Here is a 21,355-nt window from a genome sequence, read left to right as displayed (position 1 = left end):
AGGTTGATTTAACGGAGTTTACTAGGAATCACAGTTGTGCTTTTAGAGTGTCATGAAGCCGAATGGCAAATATGGCTGCAAATAAAAGTCCAGCATTAAATGAATGCATAAATTTAAAATGTTTTTTTTTATTAGCTGAAAAGTTGTAGTTTTTATTATTTATTGACATGGATATTTTTACATATTTATTATTTTTTCATATAAGTGACATATTGTTTTATTTATTTGAGGTTACTGTGCTTTTAAATGAGCATTTCAATATCATTCATTCATAAATTTATACTAAACATTGATTAGCTCATTGAATCATGTGACTGAGCTCCAGTTTTAAATTCACTATTCAATTTTTAACATTCAGTTTCGATGAAGTTCTAACAAAGAAGGACAAAAGCACTCAACATATTTTGTCTCCAACTTGTGCCATTTTTGAAAACCATTTGTTATGTTTTAATGGTTTCAAATTTTCTATATTGTAGTGTGTTTTAATATAAATAATATAATAGAAATAAGCAGAGCAATTTCAAATAGTTTCAAGAAGTTTGAAGGCAGTTAAGCAAAATAAATAAATAAAAAATAAATAAATAAATACACCAATTTGCCAAAATGGGTTTGTCTGTGAAGAGCAGAGGTTTGCAGTGGTCACAAATCAATAGCTTTTTGCTCAACAAAATAGCACCTTTTCGAAAAGGAGGGCCAAGCTGTGCTAAAATGCTTGTTTACATACACCAACAAAACAGCAAGATAAAGGCTCCCTAAAATATGCCGCACTAAGAGTTGCCTAATATCAAAAACACACATTGAAAGTGATCTGGCCTACTTTTTCCTGCTACCAGAAAAGAAGCCTGTAATCTAACTACAAGCACAATCACTAAATCATACTTAATCAGTGTACTCTAAAAAAATTCAATGAAAATTGCAATGAAAGGAAATTGTAAGCAGTGTTTAGATAGCTACAAGTTTAATGTAGCTACGTAAATAAATAATTGCTAACATAACATTTATCATAGTTCTCAACTTCGCATCTCCAGAATTTGGAACACTGCCTCAGAATGTGGAACAAATGGGCAAAATGTGGAATACTTACTAACAGTATGCTATCAGCTTCAACCAGGAAACTTGCAGGATTATTAAAATGTGTTACTTTATTCTTATAAATCATTCTTTAGATGAATTAACATGATTCAGAAGTATTTGCAATGTTTATCAGTTAAAAAAATTATTATACTAAATGTGTGATAGACTTTTTCAATGTGGAACGTTAAGGAACACAGGCTTTTTAATACTCAGAATGAGAAACACTCCTCATAATGAAGTACACTTGAGAGGCATTATATTTATTATTGGTATGAAGAATTGTGGTTAAATGGGAGTTACAGCTTTAAGTGGGAGTTTGTACGTTTATTGACATGGGTAGTGATCAGACAGTATAAATGTACTGAGGGGCAGGGTGGCTTGTAGATGGGAGTGGGAGAACAACACAGGGTACTCCTGCACTAATGGGAACAGCACATGTGGAGTAGCAGTATGGAAGTAAGATAAAAGCAAATAAAAATGTAAAACACTAGTGCAGTATTGTGCAAGTTGTAGAGGGAAATCACCAGTGCACAAGTACCAAGACACAGGGCTAGCATAAAACAGCATTCAATTCTAAATAAAGGAAAGGAAAAATAAACTGTATTTCTTTTTATAATAAGTGTAGGAAATCTCTGCAGGTACTGCCAAAGTTGAATTCTACCAGGGCTGCCACCACATCTACTGCTTTCTTCTGTAATGCTGCCTTGGATGACATATGTGCAGCTTCAGCTTGGTCATCCTTGAATATCTGTAACAGATGCTGAATATAATTCCAAAGCTCAGGCCTTCTTTTGGAGCCACTGTTGTCAAGACCACGTTCACATTGGTGTTTACTCAGGAGGATTAGTTAGAGACTCTGCCCTACATCTCACTGAAGCTGGACTTCTTACTAGATACAACAGTTATAGGTGCTTACCATAATGACAGAGATATAAGAAGGCCCTTCAATGGTAACATACCCTCCCTCCAGCCCCATACCCATCTGATCATTTTTCTTTCTTTAAGATATACATCAACTTTTCACTGGACTTAGAGTGGAAAAGAAAACTTTATAGGTGCATTATGAGAGAGGAGGAAGGTGCAACAACTATGAAATGTTTCATCTGCATAGTAGTCTTAACACAGTGTAAGTCATAAAGGCCACTGAAGGAGGACCATCTGTGATATCAGTCATTATGATAAGTACTCTTAACTTTCATTAATGTTTTTCACATCTTAGGGGTACGCTGCTGTTCTAACTTATTTATATCTTGTTTATGGTTTGCTTGTAAGGGCAGCAACCATCTGTTTCATTCATACCATAATGGACTTTTCTTTAGCTGTTTGTAACAGTATAGTGCTCTTTTGAGAGCTCTTATCTACTGCCTTGTTTTAAATTTATTTGGGGTTTTGAGAAACCTGCTGCTTTCTCTTGTGCATTTCTAGTACCAGTAATGTGTATGTTGCTCATGCTTTTTTGTCAAACAGCCTGTGTGCCTGTATTATCTACTGCACTGGTATATCTTTTATATCTGATAAGAAGAGTTACAGTCTCCATAACAGCTGGTCGCATGATAAAATTACTAAGACTGCTCAGCAAGTAAATCTTGTAAGGCTGTTAAGCACCCGTGTCTCTCCCATAATACACTGCTGTGTGAAGCATATTCAGGTCTTCACAGTCACATTACATAGTCACCAGCCTTTTAGAGTATTTTCTCATTTTTTCTTCATATTTTTCTTTCAAACTGTTTTTCACTGATTTGGGTTTAGGCCTTGACTCGTTTTTTTAAGATGGAATGCCATTTCCTTATGTTTGCTTATGGGAGGAAGATTTCTTTACAAGACATCCCAATGAGCGTACAGACGAGGCTACACAACTAAGAAACTCCAAAACAAAACTATGTCCAGTAGAAGACTAAATAAAGTAACAAATTAAACAGAGTGTTGTAAAAAAAAGTATTGAATCTCTACCTCAATAAAAGAATCTAGTCTCCAATAAAATCATATGATAATCAAATATTTACACTTACCCTGCAGTTTAATAAATACATTTCTAGTATTAAAGTTATCATAATATTAAATAATATATATTCCAGAGATTTAATGCTTTTTTTACAACACTGTGTTTAATTTGTTACTGTACCTTTATTGGAGTGATTTTTAAGGATACAGGATTGTAACTGTTCAGATTCTGATGAAGTTTCAGTTTCGGGAATGAAAGTGCTTAATCTACTTGTTCAATTTAATAAAGGAAAGGATTTTATTTAATGGTGGTTTGGAACTTCATTTGACTGGCTGGCTTCTATGTGGGCTCATGTTTTTGTAGTCTTCTACCAGATGGAGTTTCTTTGCAAGACAGACACACCAAGAGCTTGTATTAGTCAGGTGATACGCAAAATATATATATATATATATATATATATATATATATATATATATATATATATATATGTCTCTGATTTGTCAGGAATTCACAATTTCTACTGTTAAGCATGAAAAGCAGAATCTTAAATGCTATTTGATTGAAAAGTCATGTCTATAAAAGATTCCTGTTTATCTTCAGGTTCTTTCCCTGTGATATCACCTAAGCAATCTTCTGTATTTGGTTTGCCTTCATGTACTAAAAGGGGGGACATCTTCCTTCTTCTGTTAGGCATCTCCAACCTTAAATTTCAGAATGGATAAATCAACTTGCGCAAAAAAAAAAAAAAAAAAAAATCTGTGAAAATTGTTTTATCTTGCTGGAAAATGTTCAGCTAGCAACTTAACTGGTGCAAAATTAGAGAGATGGATGCTTTCCCTGCCCCCAAGAACTTGAGACTGGCTATGCTCAGGTCTGTCCCCTATCTTATCTTTCCTGACATTTATAATGGCAGGTTAGCATAGGCCATGATGAAATCTTAGGTGAGGTGCTCTGGTACTACTGTCTCTGCTCCAGCTGTTGGAACCAGGAATCCTTGTTAGTTTTATTCCATAATCCAGGTCTCTAGCTCAGCCTTTGCCAGTATTACAATTTTTTACAGTTGCTGCCAGTCCCAAAGATGCAGGCTTCATTCCAGATTATGTTAATCCTGGCACTGGGGCTAGTATCAGTACTTGCCACTATGGTTTTGATTTTGAATCTGTGTGACCCTGTACCAGTGCTCCCAGTGTTGGAAATCTCTTTATTGTTAAATATGTGTGACACTGTTCCAGTGCTGGAGATCTCCTTACTGTTAAATCTGTGTGGTCTTGTGTCAGTGCTGTCAATGTTGGAGATCTCCTTACTGTTGGTCATGCCGATGCCAGTGCCCTCCCTGCCAGTGCTAGATGCTGGGTTCTTTGTGCTGATGTCACTGCTGGCTCTTTTGGCACTAACACTTTGCCTGACTTAATCAGCCCTTGAAATGCTCAGCAGTGGGTCTGTGTATGTTTATGTCATTGTTAAACCAAGCAACAGCTTTTCAGTGTTTATCATCAACATCAGTAAGCCTGCACTGTCTGACTTCCTGTCCATAACTCATGTATTTTATTGCCTGTGTCTCGCCTCAATTTTTCAATACTTTTGTTTCTTCTATACTTAATTTTTCCACCTTTCCATATTTTCTGTTCTCTGTCATTACAGCCTATGCTCTCCTTATACCTCCTCTTGCTGTCACTCCCTCTCTTCCTCTTGTCTCAATATGTCTACTTTTGCCCCTCGCTTACCTGCTTGCTATTCTAACTTCCTTCCCCTCTTTATTTTTATGACTTATTTTTCTATTGCAAATATCTCTTTATCAATGTATGTACATTGATTATTACTATATTTGCTTATTGTAAATATCTCAATCTGATGTTGTTAATTTTTATTCATTCATGGTGAATGGGCTCAGCCATTATAACAAGCTCATGCCAGCCAAAAACTCTTGAGCTAAGCTTACTCATAGTGTCCCTCTGTTCATCTCCTCAGATCTTGTTTGCCATGTAGAGTGTCAAGACACGTCAAGCCAGCTGTCACCTAAGTGGTATAGATTTTCTAATATTTTTTCGGTAATATTTCTTCTGCTTCTGGGATTTTTTCCCCTCTAGTCCTTCCTTTATTAGTGGCTGATAATCTGCTTACCTTTTCTGTCTGCTTGAGTGACTTTCCCGATTTTCTTACCAATTTCTTGGTATTTCTTCATACCATTGGTGGTACAGGCCCCTCCCTTACCTCTGTGGTAGTTCTTAATACCATCGTTGTTATTCCTTTCCTTTCCCTTTACCCATTGGGTACTCTTTTTACCATCATTGGTAATTAAAAAAAATGTAAAATTAGTCTTCCTTTCCTGTGTGTGTGTGTGTGTGTGTGTGTGTGTGTGTGTGTGTGTGTGTGTGTGTGTGTGTGTGTGTGTTTTTCATCTGTAAAGCTATTCCGACAGTGCCCTTTCCTTGTTGCTGTTTCTTTTTTAGCTTGACATATTGATTTATAGACCAGTTGTTGTAGTGGCTGATAAGAAGGGGACAACAGGCTTCAAATAGTGTGATAAGTTTGGTGTTCCACACTTGAAGGTTCAACCCCCCCCCATGTGAATTATGTAAGAGCTTTAGTGCCTGCACTTTGGCAGAAAGAAAAAAACAAGCTAATTTTAAAGGGTCTCTTGAAAACCCCTTTCTCAGAGGCTTTATCTGAGGCACAGGTCTCAACTCCTCCTAAGAAGGAACCTAAGAAGAAGAGTCAGTCTGTGCCAACCTCTCCTCATACTAGTGAATCTAAATTTGCTAAGTCCCACATGGAACCGAAATCCAAACAACCGAAACTGACTTTTGCACCCACCTCGACACTGGAGCCTAAGACTCTGTCTGTGGTGTCGTCCTTAGCTACGGAACCAATTATGTCTTCAACACCTTTGATACCGACCATTTCTATGGTACCACAGACCCTTTCGGTACCAAAAATAGTCTCTCCAATACAGGTCACTACTCCCCCCAATGCAACCTTCTGGTCCTTTGACCTCAGTGCCGAAGGTCGAAACCTTGACGGACCCAATATTCCCCATCTGTAGATACATTTCTGGGGTAACTATTGAGCCCTTTTCTTGAACGGCCAGATTTCTCCATTGGGGATGTCAACCCACTCCACCAGGAGCCTTTCAGAACTCAATGTAGTGAGACTCATGGATCAGCTCCTGGCGGCCAGAGGAATTCCTGCTCCGTCTAAATCCTCCCTCCCACCCGGAGTTGAGGAATTTTCTCCACAGACTCCGACATATATTCCTCCTTCAACCTTCCTGCAGGTTTTGGAGCCCTCATTGCTGACGCCTATACTGGTTCCAGCTTTTTTGGTTCCATTGGTAGATCTTACCATGCTTCCGGAGCCTACCTTATGGTCCTTGTCTCAATCAGAGCTGACCCATCCTTGAAATTGTGACTGGTCTGTCAGGACCGTGACCCCTAGTATGGCACCTATTTTTTCTACAGCACCATCTGTGGTCCTGGTTGCTTTGACGGCTTCGAGTCCTCTTGTGGCTCTTTCCCTGGGAGCAGGTTCATCGTAGCAGGGTGTGACCCTGGTTCCGAGGTTGTCTTTCTTGGTTCTGGGCTCCCATCCCTCTTTGGATGGGCTTGCTTTCCAGGTAATGGAGAGGGCACTGGCCTCAGCAGGTTCACAGCTGGTCCCTTCAGCGCCGGGAGGCCACATATTTTTGTCCTCTGGCCTGCAGCTGACACAGTCCACTACCCTGGGACATCGAGCATGGGAACGTCAAGATACCCTCAGAATCTTCTTCAAATGCTCCTGCTAAGGAGCCACCCTGTAAGAGATCATACAAGAGGAAGCATGTGGATTCCCCTGAAGGATCCCTCACTGAAGATACAGACTACGATGAGGGGGATGGGTTCCCACAATCACCCCCTGAGGATGTCTCCTTTTGGGACATACTAGAAATCTTAAAGCAGCAGGGGGACTGGAAGCACACCATACCTTCCTCTGAGGAGTCTGTATTATTGCAGACTTTCCGTGCTTGACCCTTTACTTCCTGGATGACCATGCCTGCAGGTGATTTAGTTCAGCTCATCGTGCAGTGCCCCTGGAAGAATCCTGACACCATTGAGCCTATCCCCCGGATACTAGCCAAAATTCTATCCTCTCCAGAGGATCACCCCATTGGTCCAAAGGCTTGGCAGTAGATGCTATGGTGGTAGCAGCAGCCACTAGGAAAGAACTCACTGAGGAGAGTCCTGCTGTCCATCCTCCAAACAGAGAGTCCCGGATGATGGACAGACTAGGTCAGTGGGTATATGCTTCATCGACCTTTGCCATTTGGTCCTTGAATTACCTGACACACTTTACCCGTTTCCAGTGGGACCTGATCACGGAACTCTCGGGGACCCTAGCAGGAGCATTATCTGATGAGGTACATGATGAAGTTGCTTCACAGCTTGCCACCCTAGAATCCATATCTAATTCATCCATGCAGTTGATCTGTCATACTACCGAAGGGGAGGCTAGAGCAGCGGGTGCAGCCGTTGTCATGAGACATCACACCTGGATGCACTTATGTGAATTTGCGGACCCTTTTAAGTTTTCCTTTGTCAATGCTGCTGTTAACGCTTCCTCTATTTTTGACCCAAAGGTGAAAGACACATTAGCCAGGTGTGAAAAAGACAGCAAGACCGTGTCTGCCATGGGTGTGCATTTTTCCACTCCCCAGCGATCCTTCTCTAGAAATCATAGGAGTGGGAAGATGTGGTTCATGAAATCCCAGGGTCCTTTCTGCGACACACGTAGTGGGCGAGTTTTCCCCCCAGGGCAGTGGGGGTAACTCATCAGGATGACGCGCTTACCAAGACAGAAAGGGACCATGTAATTAGGGATCCTGAGATTCTTTTTCTGGACAGCCCTATCAGTGTTCCTGAAGAACGGCCCGATTGCTTGCCCCTGTAAGCAGTTGGGGACGATTTTCTCTGCACCACTTAGCCTGGCATTCCATAATGACAGATTCTTGCGTGCTGACAATAATTACCAAAGGTTATCACATCTCTTTTGATCTTTACCCGAGGCCGCAAAGGCAGATCCCTGATGTTCCACCCATTCAACGGGATGCAGCAGCACAAGAAATTCAAATGCTGCTTCTAAAAAGAGTCATCCAAACAGTGCCACCAGACCAGATAGAATTCGGATTTTACTCAAGGCTTTTTTGAGTGCCAAAAAAGACAGGGGACTGGAGGCCAATTTTGGACCTCAGCATCCTAAACAAGTTCATCAGACAGACTAAATTCCAGATGAGCATGGTTCAGTCTATCCTTCTGTTTCTGGAGAAAGATGATTGGATGTGCTTGATAGATCTCCAGGGTGCATATTATCACATAAAAATGGACAAATCCTCCAGGAGATTTCTCCACTTCTGGCTGGGAGCCATTCACTACCAATTTTGAGTGCTGCCCTTTGGTCTCTCCCCAGCCCCCAGAGTGTTCAAGCTCACTTGAGACTACGAGGATTCCGGGTGTTTCCATATTTAGACGATTGGCTACTTACCATCCCTAACAAACGCCTGCTGCTTCTAGCCTTGCATTACACCTTACAGCTACCAAAAGTCCAAACTGGTACCTACTCAAAATCTAGAATTCATAGGTGCAACATTCAACACTCAGTCTTGCCTGGTCGCCCTCCTGCCTCACAGGCTCCAAAGATTAAGATCTCAATTCCAAGTGATACTCTGTCAGGACAAAGTCCCAGCTCATGCAGTCCTTCAACTACTAGGATCAATGGCAGCAATGATTACTATAGTTCCTCTAGCAAGACTACACATGAGACACCTACAATGGCTCCTAGCATCACAGTGGTCCCTTTTAACTCATCATATGTCCTTCCCAATTCGCATAACAAACCACTGCAAACAAGACTTACATTGGTGGATGAAGCCAGAAAAGCAACTATGGAGTCTCCCCTTCTCACCCTCTCAGCCCAATGCCATAGCGACCACGGATGCATCCCTGATGGGGTGGGTTTGGGGGGGGGGGGTTTCAGGGAAAGACAGTCCAAGGCACTTGGTCCCCCGAGGAGGTCAACCTGCATATCAATGTCCTAGAATTGAGAGCAGTGCTTCTGGTTTTGCAAGCATGCCAATCTGTCCTCCCATTAGGGACAATTGCTATCCATTTGGACAACATGTCCGTCGTCTGGTATATCAACAAACAGGGGGGTAACCAAATCCTACCCATTGTGTTGAGAAGCCTTGAGAGTTTGGCAATGGGTGATATCTTCTAACCACTTTCTGATAATAATGCACATTCCTGGGGATTCTGACGTGATTGCGGACAAGCTGAGCAGATGCATTCTTCTCCCTCAGTCCTGTCATAGCAGCAAAGATCTTCAGCCGCTAGGGTCAGCTTTGCTGCAATTTTTTCACATCCCCAGCCAACCACAAATGCAGCAGCTACTTTGGCCTAATCCCATTTCAGGGGAGTCCCCGAGGGACGCAGTAATACACGATTGGCCCACAAGACTTGTTTATGCCTTTCTTCCTCTTCCTCTGATCCTGCAATTTCTAAAGAAGGCTCTTCAGTTGAGAAGCAGAGTAATCCTCATTGCACCCTATTGGCCCCGACAAGTTTGGTTCCCCTTCTTTTGCCCTCACCTGGTCGACCGACCGTGGACTCTGGGTCCAACTCCGGAATTACTGTTGCACCCTCAAGGGTTGATCCATCCACACATATCAAGTCTCAAGCTGACAGCTTGGTTCCTCCACTTCCAGTAATTGCCAGGCAGAATAATCTATCCTCCCCGTACAAAACATTCTTCTGGCTTCCCATAAGCCCTCCACCAGAAAACTTTATCTCAGCAAATGGAAAAGATTCATAGTTTGGTCTTGAGAGAAAGGACTAGACCCCTTTTCAGCTTTGGTTAGCTCCGTATTGGACTTTTTATCAAATCTCCTACATTCAGGAGTGGCAGCTTCCACTATTTAAGTCCACCTGCCAGCTATTTCAGACTTCCACAATGGCTTCCAGGACTCCTCTTTGATATATCACCATCTCTGTAAGACCTTTAGAAAGGGGTCACACATATTAGACCACCCTTCAAACAGCCAATTTAACCTTGGAATTTGACACTAGTTGTTAGAGTGTATTTAACAGTGAATAAAAGATTGAAATTAATTATGTTGTAAATATCCTAAAAAGATAAAGCTTAGAATACAAAGTTTGCTTAAATATATGTATAGAATTTAGCAGTGTAAAATGGGCATCCATACTATATGTATAACAGACAGGCTTCTTCACAGCATCAGCAAAAAAGCCTAAAAAAGCAATTCTGGAAAGCAAGTATTACATGCTTTTCTCATGTTTGCAGAACAGTTTATAAACTCAGCAGTACATGATCTTTTACAAAGCTGTTTCCTCACAAAACATGTTCTTCCACAGTATCAGCTCCTCAAAAATATAAGCAGCAGAACAGTTTTTACAGATGTTACCTTTCAGACTTCTGTTAATGAACACCTTTTTATAAAATCAGCAGACAGACAATTCTGATTGCGTGCATTTTCACATCAGCAGAAATGGTTTCACAGAAGGACAATACTGCTTTATAATAAAACATTTCCTTAAACAAGTCTGGAAAGTAAAGTATCAGCAGAAAAAGAAAAAAAACAGGATCTCAAGTGCATAAGAATAACAGTATATAAGAACTGTAAATCAAATTTTGTTAAGAGGTATTTTGTAGGAACAGAAAGACACTGCAACCAAGTAACTCTGGAAAAACGAAGTCAGCTTAAACCCAGCAGCAAATTATGAGACTCCACAAGTTCCACAAGCACATTACTTCCCAACCTTGCTTCTGTGATCTTTATTCCTTTGAACAGACGAATATTATTAGCATGAACGTGATCATAAGAATATCAGCTGCAAAGAAGAAGACAGTATACCTGCACCTACAGAAACCAGCTAGATGATGATTTGCATACAGGGAGGAACAAGCCAGTGATCTACATATTCATGGTTCTGGGATTATGCAGATGTCAGAGTGATTTAGACTGAAGTATACTGAGAGTGGTCTCCTGTGTAACTAAAGCACAGCTTCCTTTCCTGCCTTCCACTCTTCTGGGAACAAAAGAACCTCAAACCTGAGCTCATATCTTGTGCTTTCAAGAGGCACCGACTCACTTTGAGAATTAAAAGTGGTCTCCTGTGTAACTAAAGCACAGCTTCCTTTCCTGCCTTCCACTCTTCTGGGAACAAAAGAACCTCAAACCTGAGCTCATATCTTGTGCTTTCAAGAGGCACCGACTCACTTTGAGAATTAAAGTACGCTACATTTTGTTGCTTGACCAGACTTACTGTTTTAGTGTATCTCGAGTTAAGCACCCCTCCTGTACTTCCAGCAGCCTACAAATTCCCCTATCCACATTAGATACCTCCACTTCATTTCTATCTCTATCTTCCTCAGCTATCCTTGTGTGTTAGCATAACACACTCCTTCCCCCCTCCCCTTCAGTACTTAGCCCTCTACCATACTGTCTGTCCCTGTAACCATACATCTTGCCACCAGGTGGCGCCTCTACTACTGTTCTCCTGTGGATTCCCTTTCTCCCACCCTTATGCTTATCTTCTGCCTTCACTAACCTTTCTTACCTGTCCTCTAACTGTAGTGTCTTCCTGAACTGCTTCTTAACCTGACCTCTCATACTCCACCTATAATCCTCCATTCCAGCTCCTCTTTATTTCTATCTCTATACATTAAATAACTCACTGGTTCACTCACTTACCTGTCTGTTTTTCACTTTCTCTGATTGTTTCCTGCTGAACTCCTCTCTCTTGTGTCTCTCTTTTATAGCTTTGATACCCTCTTATAGCCTACTTATACTTTCATCCTTTTACAGTGTTCTCACTACCTCCTCTAACTATTACTGTACTCTCTGACCTCTTTGCACCTCGGCTGTGTCCAACTCTTGACTTTCATTCCATTACCCCACACTACCTATTAGTCTTTCTTATACCTATACATCTACCAACTTTCACCTCCACTATCCCAAACCTCATCCCACAATCCTGTAATGGGATATTCTCTAGCTTTCAAACTCCTCCCTATGGCTTATTACTAGGGTCACTCCCTATTCTCCCTACCCTCATCTAACTATAACTTATAAATACAACCTTCTGCCCATTGACGCCATCTTTCTTCCCCTGGTATTGTTGGCTGTTGGATAACTGGAGATAAGGAGCCTATCCCGGGACTGTGAGTACTTGTATGCATATGCCTTTATTGATAGTTGCTTCATTTTGTGTCATTTTACAGTTGTACAATTTGCATTTGTTTAAACTTTGAATGTTTGTTTTTAAAAAAAAAGCTCATGTGAACGCTATTACCCATTTTCTATCACTATAACAAATGCATTTGAATTCCTTGTGTATGAGAGTGTGTTTGTTTCGGATACCTCAGATTGTTAGCGTACACGGCCTGGCTTTAATGGATATATGCTACTGACATACTTTTAGTCTCGCCAAGGCCTCTGTTAGCTGCTAAAGGGAGCGACTTGAATGTTGTGTCTATAGGTACCGTTAACTGTTGAACTTGGTTATACTTTCCTGCATCGCATACAACCAGTTCTTACTGGCAAAAGATTCAGATACACCGGAATGTGTTACATTGTTTATTGTGGAATCTAGTTATATTTTGCTGCATCGTATTCAACTTGTTCCTACTGGCTAAAGGTTATGTTATACCTGAATCAGTTACATTTGTTTTTTGTCCTTAACCCATCCTTTGCACTGTTGTAGCGGTGTGGCGTGCACGTGGACGTTCCTACCCTTGGCGTCATTTACCAGGTGTGTAGCGCTACTCAAAGGCCCACCCTAAACTGAAACACTAGCGCAGCTGTACAGCGTCGCTGAAGATTTAGTAGACTCGGGTCCGACTAGCGGGACCGCGAGGATCCACAGTGTCTATAGTATCTCTGTAACAGCGCATTGACCTGCTCAATCGCTGTACCCCTATTGAAACTCCTGTTTTTTGTTACCAAACAGTATTAATTCTTTTACTGAAGACCCCAGATTACAGGCAGGTGTAAATTGAGCGTGGGGCAACTGAGGGCGCCATATTTTAGACCTGTGTAGAAGTGAGCGTGAGCGTGTGCGTGGAGGCAAGGAATTCCTACCCCAACACTATTTAAGTGAGTTTAACTCCTTAATCTTCTAGTCCCTGCTGATACTTAGTCTCTTTTCTCTGGAAAAGAACTTTTACTCATGGTTTACCATAGGATAGGGGATGCCAGATTCCACTAACGGCTAACAATTATGATAGCTCACTATTACAACGTGCATTTGTCTTGTACCATACTTGAATGTTATCCTGTTGCAATTGTTTCTTAATGCAAAAAGTTATACCTGGTATTTTACACTACTGTATGCTCTGAATCATCGTATTGTTTTCATTATTCAATGTTTAATGTTTTGTACCCAGTATTACAGTGTTAATGTTGTTTTTAAATAAGCTTTTCCACTGTTACTTTTTTCTCTGCCAGCTCATAAGCTCTATTCATTCACTATCTCTTTCCCCAATTACCTTTTAACAGAGTGGTCTCCTGTGTAACTAAAGCACAGCTTCCTTTCCTGCCTTCCACTCTTCTGGGAACAAAAGAACCTCAAACCTGAGCTCATATCTTGTGCTTTCAAGAGGCACCGACTCACTTTGAGAATTAAAGCACGCTACATTTTGTTGCTTGACCAGACTTACTGTTTTAGTGTATCTCGAGTTAAGCACCCTCCTGTACTTCCAGCAGCCTACAAATTCCCCTATCCACATTAGATACCTCCACTTCATTTCTATCTCTATCTTCCTCAACTATCCTTGTGTGTTAGCATAACACACTCCTTCCCTCCCCTTCAGTACTTAGCCCTCTACCATACTGTCTGTCCCTGTAACCATACATCTTGCCACCAGGTGGCGCCTCTACTACTGTTCTCCTGTGGATTCCCTTTCTCCCACCCTTATGCTTATCTTCTGCCTTCACTAACCTTTCTTACCTGTCCTCTAACTGTAGTGTCTTCCTGAACTGCTTCTTAACCTGACCTCTCATACTCCACCTATAATCCTCCATTCCAGCTCCTCTTTATTTCTATCTCTATACATTAAATAACTCACTGGTTCACTCACTTACCTGTCTGTTTTTCACTTTCTCTGATTGTTTCCTGCTGAACTCCTCTCTCTTGTGTCTCTCTTTTATAGCTTTGATACCCTCTTATAGCCTACTTATACTTTCATCCTTTTACAGTGTTCTCACTACCTCCTCTAACTATTACTGTACTCTCTGACCTCTTTGCGCACCTCGGCTGTGTCCAACTCTTGACTTTCATTCCATTACCCCACACTACCTATTAGTCTTTCTTATACCTATACATCTACCAACTTTCACCTCCACTATCCCAAACCTCATCCCACAATCCTGTAATGGGATATTCTCTAGCTTTCAAACTCCTCCCTATGGCTTATTACTAGGGTCACTCCCCTATTCTCCCTACCCCTCATCTAACTATAACTTATAAATACAACCCCCTGCCCATTGACGCCATCTTTCTTCCCCTGGTATTGTTGGCTGTTGGATAACTGGAGATAAGGAGCCTATCCCGGGACTGTGAGTACTTGTATGCATATGCCTTTATTGATAGTTGCTTCATTTTGTGTCATTTTACAGTTGTACAATTTGCATTTGTTTAAACTTTGAATGTTTGTTTTTAAAAAAAAAGCTCATGTGAACGCTATTACCCATTTTCTATCACTATAACAAATGCATTTGAATTCCTTGTGTATGAGAGTGTGTTTGTTTCGGATACCTCAGATTGTTAGCATACACGGCCTGGCTTTAATGGATATATGCTACTGACATACTTTTAGTCTCGCCAAGGCCTCTGTTAGCTGCTAAAGGGAGCGACTTGAATGTTGTGTCTATAGGTACTTCGTTAACTGTTGAACTTGGTTATACTTTCCTGCATCGCATACAACCAGTTCTTACTGGCAAAAGATTCAGATACACCGGAATGTGTTACATTGTTTATTGTGGAATCTAGTTATATTTTGCTGCATCGTATTCAACTTGTTCCTACTGGCTAAAGGTTATGTTATACCTGAATCAGTTACATTTGTTTTTTGTCCTTAACCCATCCTTTGCACTGTTGTAGCGGTGTGGCGTGCACGTGGACGTTCCTACCCTTGGCGTCATTTACCAGGTGTGTAGCGCTACTCAAAGGCCCACCCTAAACTGAAACACTAGCGCAGCTGTACAGCGTCGCTGAAGATTTAGTAGACTCGGGTCCGACTAGCGGGACCGCGAGGATCCACAGTGTCTATAGTATCTCTGTAACAGCGCATTGACCTGCTCAATCGCTGTACCCCTATTGAAACTCCTGTTTTTTGTTACCAAACAGTATTAATTCTTTTACTGAAGACCCCAGATTACAGGCAGGTGTAAATTGAGCGTGGGGCAACTGAGGCGCCATATTTTAGACCTGTGTAGAAGTGGCGTGAGTGCGTGGAGGCAAGGAATTCCTACCCCAACACTATTTAAGTGAGTTTAACTCCTTAATCTTCTAGTCCCTGCTGATACTTAGTCTCTTTTCTCTGGAAAGAACTTTTACTCATGGTTTACCATAGGATAGGGATGCCAGATTCCACTAACGGCTAACAATTATGATAGCTCACTATTACAACGTGCATTTGTCTTGTACCATACTTGAATGTTATCCTGTTGCAATTGTTTCTTAATGCAAAAGTTATACCTGGTATTTTACACTACTGTATGCTCTGAATCATCGTATTGTTTTCATTATTCAATGTTTAATGTTTTGTACCCAGTATTACAGTGTTAATGTTGTTTTTAAATAAGCTTTTCCACTGTTACTTTTTCTCTGCCAGCTCATAAGCTCTATTCATTCACTATCTCTTTCCCCAATTACCTTTTAACAGAGTGGTCTCCTGTGTAACTAAAGCACAGCTTCCTTTCCTGCCTTCCACTCTTCTGGGAACAAAAGAACCTCAAACCTGAGCTCATATCTTGTGCTTTCAAGAGGCACCGACTCACTTTGAGAATTAAAGCACGCTACATTTTGTTGCTTGACCAGACTTACTGTTTTAGTGTATCTCGAGTTAAGCACCCTCCTGTACTTCCAGCAGCCTACAAATTCCCTATCCACATTAGATACCTCCACTTCATTTCTATCTCTATCTTCCTCAACTATCCTTGTGTGTTAGCATAACACACTCCTTCCCCTCCCTTCAGTACTTAGCCCTCTACCATACTGTCTGTCCCTGTAACCATACATCTTGCCACCAGGTGGCGCCTCTACTACTGTTCTCCTGTGGATTCCCTTTCTCCCACCCTTATGCTTATCTTCTGCCTTCACTAACCTTTCTTACCTGTCCTCTAACTGTAGTGTCTTCCTGAACTGCTTCTTAACCTGACCTCTCATACTCCACCTATAATCCTCCATTCCAGCTCCTCTTTATTTCTATCTCTATACATTAAATAACTCACTGGTTCACTCACTTACCTGTCTGTTTTTCACTTTCTCTGATTGTTTCCTGCTGAACTCCTCTCTCTTGTGTCTCTCTTTTATAGCTTTGATACCCTCTTATAGCCTACTTATACTTTCATCCTTTTACAGTGTTCTCACTACCTCCTCTAACTATTACTGTACTCTCTGACCTCTTTGCGCACCTCGGCTGTGTCCAACTCTTGACTTTCATTCCATTACCCCACACTACCTATTAGTCTTTCTTATACCTATACATCTACCAACTTTCACCTCCACTATCCCAAACCTCATCCCACAATCCTGTAATGGGATATTCTCTAGCTTTCAAACTCCTCCCTATGGCTTATTACTAGGGTCACTCCCCTATTCTCCCTACCCCTCATCTAACTATAACTTATAAATACAACCCCCTGCCCATTGACGCCATCTTTCTTCCCCTGGTATTGTTGGCTGTTGGATAACTGGAGATAAGGAGCCTATCCCGGGACTGTGAGTACTTGTATGCATATGCCTTTATTGATAGTTGCTTCATTTTGTGTCATTTTACAGTTGTACAATTTGCATTTGTTTAAACTTTGAATGTTTGTTTTTAAAAAAAAAGCTCATGTGAACGCTATTACCCATTTTCTATCACTATAACAAATGCATTTGAATTCCTTGTGTATGAGAGTGTGTTTGTTTCAGATACCTCAGATTGTTAGCGTACGGCCTGGCTTTAATGGATATATGCTACTGACATACTTTTAGTCTCGCCAAGGCCTCTGTTAGCTGCTAAAGGGAGCGACTTGAATGTTGTGTCTATAGGTACTTCGTTAACTGTTGAACTTGGTTATACTTTCCTGCATCGCATACAACCAGTTCTTACTGGCAAAAGATTCAGATACACCGGAATGTGTTACATTGTTTATTGTGGAATCTAGTTATATTTTGCTGCATCGTATTCAACTTGTTCCTACTGGCTAAAGGTTATGTTATACCTGAATCAGTTACATTTGTTTTTTGTCCTTAACCCATCCTTTGCACTGTTGTAGCGGTGTGGCGTGCACGTGGACGTTCCTACCCTTGGCGTCATTTACCAGGTGTGTAGCGCTACTCAAAGGCCCACCCTAAACTGAAACACTAGCGCAGCTGTACAGCGTCGCTGAAGATTTAGTAGACTCGGGTCCGACTAGCGGGACCGCGAGGATCCACAGTGTCTATAGTATCTCTGTAACAGCGCATTGACCTGCTCAATCGCTGTACCCCTATTGAAACTCCTGTTTTTTGTTACCAAACAGTATTAATTCTTTTACTGAAGACCCCAGATTACAGGCAGGTGTAAATTGAGCGTGGGGCAACTGAGGGCACCATATTTTAGACCTGTGTAGAAGTGAGCGTGAGCGTGTGCGTGGAGGCAAGGAATTCCTACCCCAACACTATTTAAGTGAGTTTAACTCCTTAATCTTCTAGTCCCTGCTGATACTTAGTCTCTTTTCTCTGGAAAAGAACTTTTACTCATGGTTTACCATAGGATAGGGGATGCCAGATTCCACTAACGGCTAACAATTATGATAGCTCACTATTACAACGTGCATTTGTCTTGTACCATACTTGAATGTTATCCTGTTGCAATTGTTTCTTAATGCAAAAAGTTATACCTGGTATTTTACACTACTGTATGCTCTGAATCATCGTATTGTTTTCATTATTCAATGTTTAATGTTTTGTACCCAGTATTACAGTGTTAATGTTGTTTTTAAATAAGCTTTTCCACTGTTACTTTTTTCTCTGCCAGCTCATAAGCTCTATTCATTCACTATCTCTTTCCCCAATTACCTTTTAACAGAGTGGTCTCCTGTGTAACTAAAGCACAGCTTCCTTTCCTGCCTTCCACTCTTCTGGGAACAAAAGAACCTCAAACCTGAGCTCATATCTTGTGCTTTCAAGAGGCACCGACTCACTTTGAGAATTAAAGTACGCTACATTTTGTTGCTTGACCAGACTTACTGTTTTAGTGTATCTCGAGTTAAGCACCCTCCTGTACTTCCAGCAGCCTACAAATTCCCCTATCCACATTAGATACCTCCACTTCATTTCTATCTCTATCTTCCTCAACTATCCTTGTGTGTTAGCATAACACACTCCTTCCCCCCTCCCCTTCAGTACTTAGCCCTCTACCATACTGTCTGTCCCTGTAACCATACATCTTGCCACCAGGTGGCGCCTCTACTACTGTTCTCCTGTGGATTCCCTTTCTCCCACCCTTATGCTTATCTTCTGCCTTCACTAACCTTTCTTACCTGTCCTCTAACTGTAGTGTCTTCCTGAACTGCTTCTTAACCTGACCTCTCATACTCCACCTATAATCCTCCATTCCAGCTCCTCTTTATTTCTATCTCTATACATTAAATAACTCACTGGTTCACTCACTTACCTGTCTGTTTTTCACTTTCTCTGATTGTTTCCTGCTGAACTCCTCTCTCTTGTGTCTCTCTTTTATAGCTTTGATACCCTCTTATAGCCTACTTATACTTTCATCCTTTTACAGTGTTCTCACTACCTCCTCTAACTATTACTGTACTCTCTGACCTCTTTGCACCTCAGCTGTGTCCAACTCTTGACTTTCATTCCATTACCCCACACTACCTATTAGTCTTTCTTATACCTATACATCTACCAACTTTCACCTCCACTATCCCAAACCTCATCCCACAATCCTGTAATGGGATATTCTCTAGCTTTCAAACTCCTCCCTATGGCTTATTACTAGGGTCACTCTCCTATTCTCCCTACCCCTCATCTAACTATAACTTATAAATACAACCCCTGCCCATTGACGCCATCTTTCTTCCCTGGTATTGTTGGCTGTTGGATAACTGGAGATAAGGAGCCTATCCCGGGACTGTGAGTACTTGTATGCATATGCCTTTATTGATAGTTGCTTCATTTTGTGTCATTTTACAGTTGTACAATTTGCATTTGTTTAAACTTTGAATGTTTGTTTTAAAAAGCTCATGTGAACGCTATTACCCATTTTCTATCACTATAACAAATGCATTTGAATTCCTTGTGTATGAGAGTGTGTTTGTTTCGGATACCTCAGATTGTTAGCATACACGGCCTGGCTTTAATGGATATATGCTACTGACATACTTTTAGTCTCGCCAAGGCCTCTGTTAGCTGCTAAAGGGAGCGACTTGAATGTTGTGTCTATAGGTACTTCGTTAACTGTTGAACTTGGTTATACTTTCCTGCATCGCATACAACCAGTTCTTACTGGCAAAAGATTCAGATACACCGGAATGTGTTACATTGTTTATTGTGGAATCTAGTTATATTTTGCTGCATCGTATTCAACTTGTTCCTACTGGCTAAAGGTTATGTTATACCTGAATCAGTTACATTTGTTTTTTGTCCTTAACCCATCCTTTGCACTGTTGTAGCGGTGTGGCGTGCACGTGGACGTTCCTACCCTTGGCGTCATTTACCAGGTGTGTAGCGCTACTCAAAGGCCCACCCTAAACTGAAACACTAGCGCAGCTGTACAGCGTCGCTGAAGATTTAGTAGACTCGGGTCCGACTAGCGGGACCGCGAGGATCCACAGTGTCTATAGTATCTCTGTAACAGCGCATTGACCTGCTCAATCGCTGTACCCCTATTGAAACTCCTGTTTTTTGTTACCAAACAGTATTAATTCTTTTACTGAAGACCCCAGATTACAGGCAGGTGTAAATTGAGCGTGGGGCAACTGAGGGCGCCATATTTTAGACCTGTGTAGAAGTGAGCGTGAGCGTGGAGGCAAGGAATTCCTACCCCAACACTATTTAAGTGAGTTTAACTCCTTAATCTTCTAGTCCCTGCTGATACTTAGTCTCTTTTCTCTGGAAAAGAACTTTTACTCATGGTTTACCATAGGATAGGGGATGCCAGATTCCACTAACGGCTAACAATTATGATAGCTCACTATTACAACGTGCATTTGTCTTGTACCATACTTGAATGTTATCCTGTTGCAATTGTTTCTTAATGCAAAAAGTTATACCTGGTATTTTACACTACTGTATGCTCTGAATCATCGTATTGTTTTCATTATTCAATGTTTAATGTTTTGTACCCAGTATTACAGTGTTAATGTTGTTTTTAAATAAGCTTTTCCACTGTTACTTTTTTTCTCTGCCAGCTCATAAGCTCTATTCATTCACTATCTCTTTCCCCAATTACCTTTTAACAGAGTGGTCTCCTGTGTAACTAAAGCACAGCTTCCTTTCCTGCCTTCCACTCTTCTGGGAACAAAAGAACCTCAAACCTGAGCTCATATCTTGTGCTTTCAAGAGGCACCGACTCACTTTGAGAATTAAAGCACGCTACATTTTGTTGCTTGACCAGACTTACTGTTTTAGTGTATCTCGAGTTAAGCACCCTCCTGTACTTCCAGCAGCCTACAAATTCCCTATCCACATTAGATACCTCCACTTCATTTCTATCTCTATCTTCCTCAACTATCCTTGTGTGTTAGCATAACACACTCCTTCCCCCCTTCCCTTCAGTACTTAGCCCTCTACCATACTGTCTGTCCCTGTAACCATACATCTTGCCACCAGGTGGCGCCTCTACTACTGTTCTCCTGTGGATTCCCTTTCTCCCACCCTTATGCTTATCTTCTGCCTTCACTAACCTTTCTTACCTGTCCTCTAACTGTAGTGTCTTCCTGAACTGCTTCTTAACCTGACCTCTCATACTCCACCTATAATCCTCCATTCCAGCTCCTCTTTATTTCTATCTCTATACATTAAATAACTCACTGGTTCACTCACTTACCTGTCTGTTTTTCACTTTCTCTGATTGTTTCCTGCTGAA

At 41.2% G+C, this 21,355-nt stretch overlaps 3 long non-coding RNA genes across 3 annotated transcripts; all 3 read left to right on the top strand.

Annotated features, from left to right (window-relative positions):
- The first annotated feature begins 11,042 nt into the window (after positions 1-11,042).
- LOC122806259 lies at positions 11,043-13,690 on the top strand. Its single transcript, XR_006365493.1, has 2 exons — positions 11,043-11,295; positions 13,563-13,690. It is a non-coding gene; the product is annotated as an uncharacterized LOC122806259 (long non-coding RNA).
- Positions 13,691-14,324: 634 nt separating this feature from the next.
- On the top strand, positions 14,325-16,077 carry LOC122806260. Its single transcript, XR_006365495.1, has 2 exons — positions 14,325-14,621; positions 15,950-16,077. It is a non-coding gene; the product is annotated as an uncharacterized LOC122806260 (long non-coding RNA).
- A 633-nt stretch (positions 16,078-16,710) lies between these two features.
- Positions 16,711-20,857, top strand: LOC122806258. The gene is made up of 3 exons (XR_006365492.1): positions 16,711-17,007; positions 18,344-18,471; positions 20,730-20,857. It is a non-coding gene; the product is annotated as an uncharacterized LOC122806258 (long non-coding RNA).
- The last annotated feature ends 498 nt before the right edge of the window (positions 20,858-21,355 follow it).

This window comes from Protopterus annectens, chromosome 7.part0 (genome assembly GCF_019279795.1).
Source record: "Protopterus annectens isolate FY-2018-M chromosome 7.part0, PAN1.0, whole genome shotgun sequence".
Classification (NCBI taxonomy): domain Eukaryota; kingdom Metazoa; phylum Chordata; order Ceratodontiformes; family Protopteridae; genus Protopterus; species Protopterus annectens.
The sequence above is the reverse complement of the archived record's forward strand: the minus strand, read 5'-3'. Positions and strand labels throughout refer to the sequence as shown.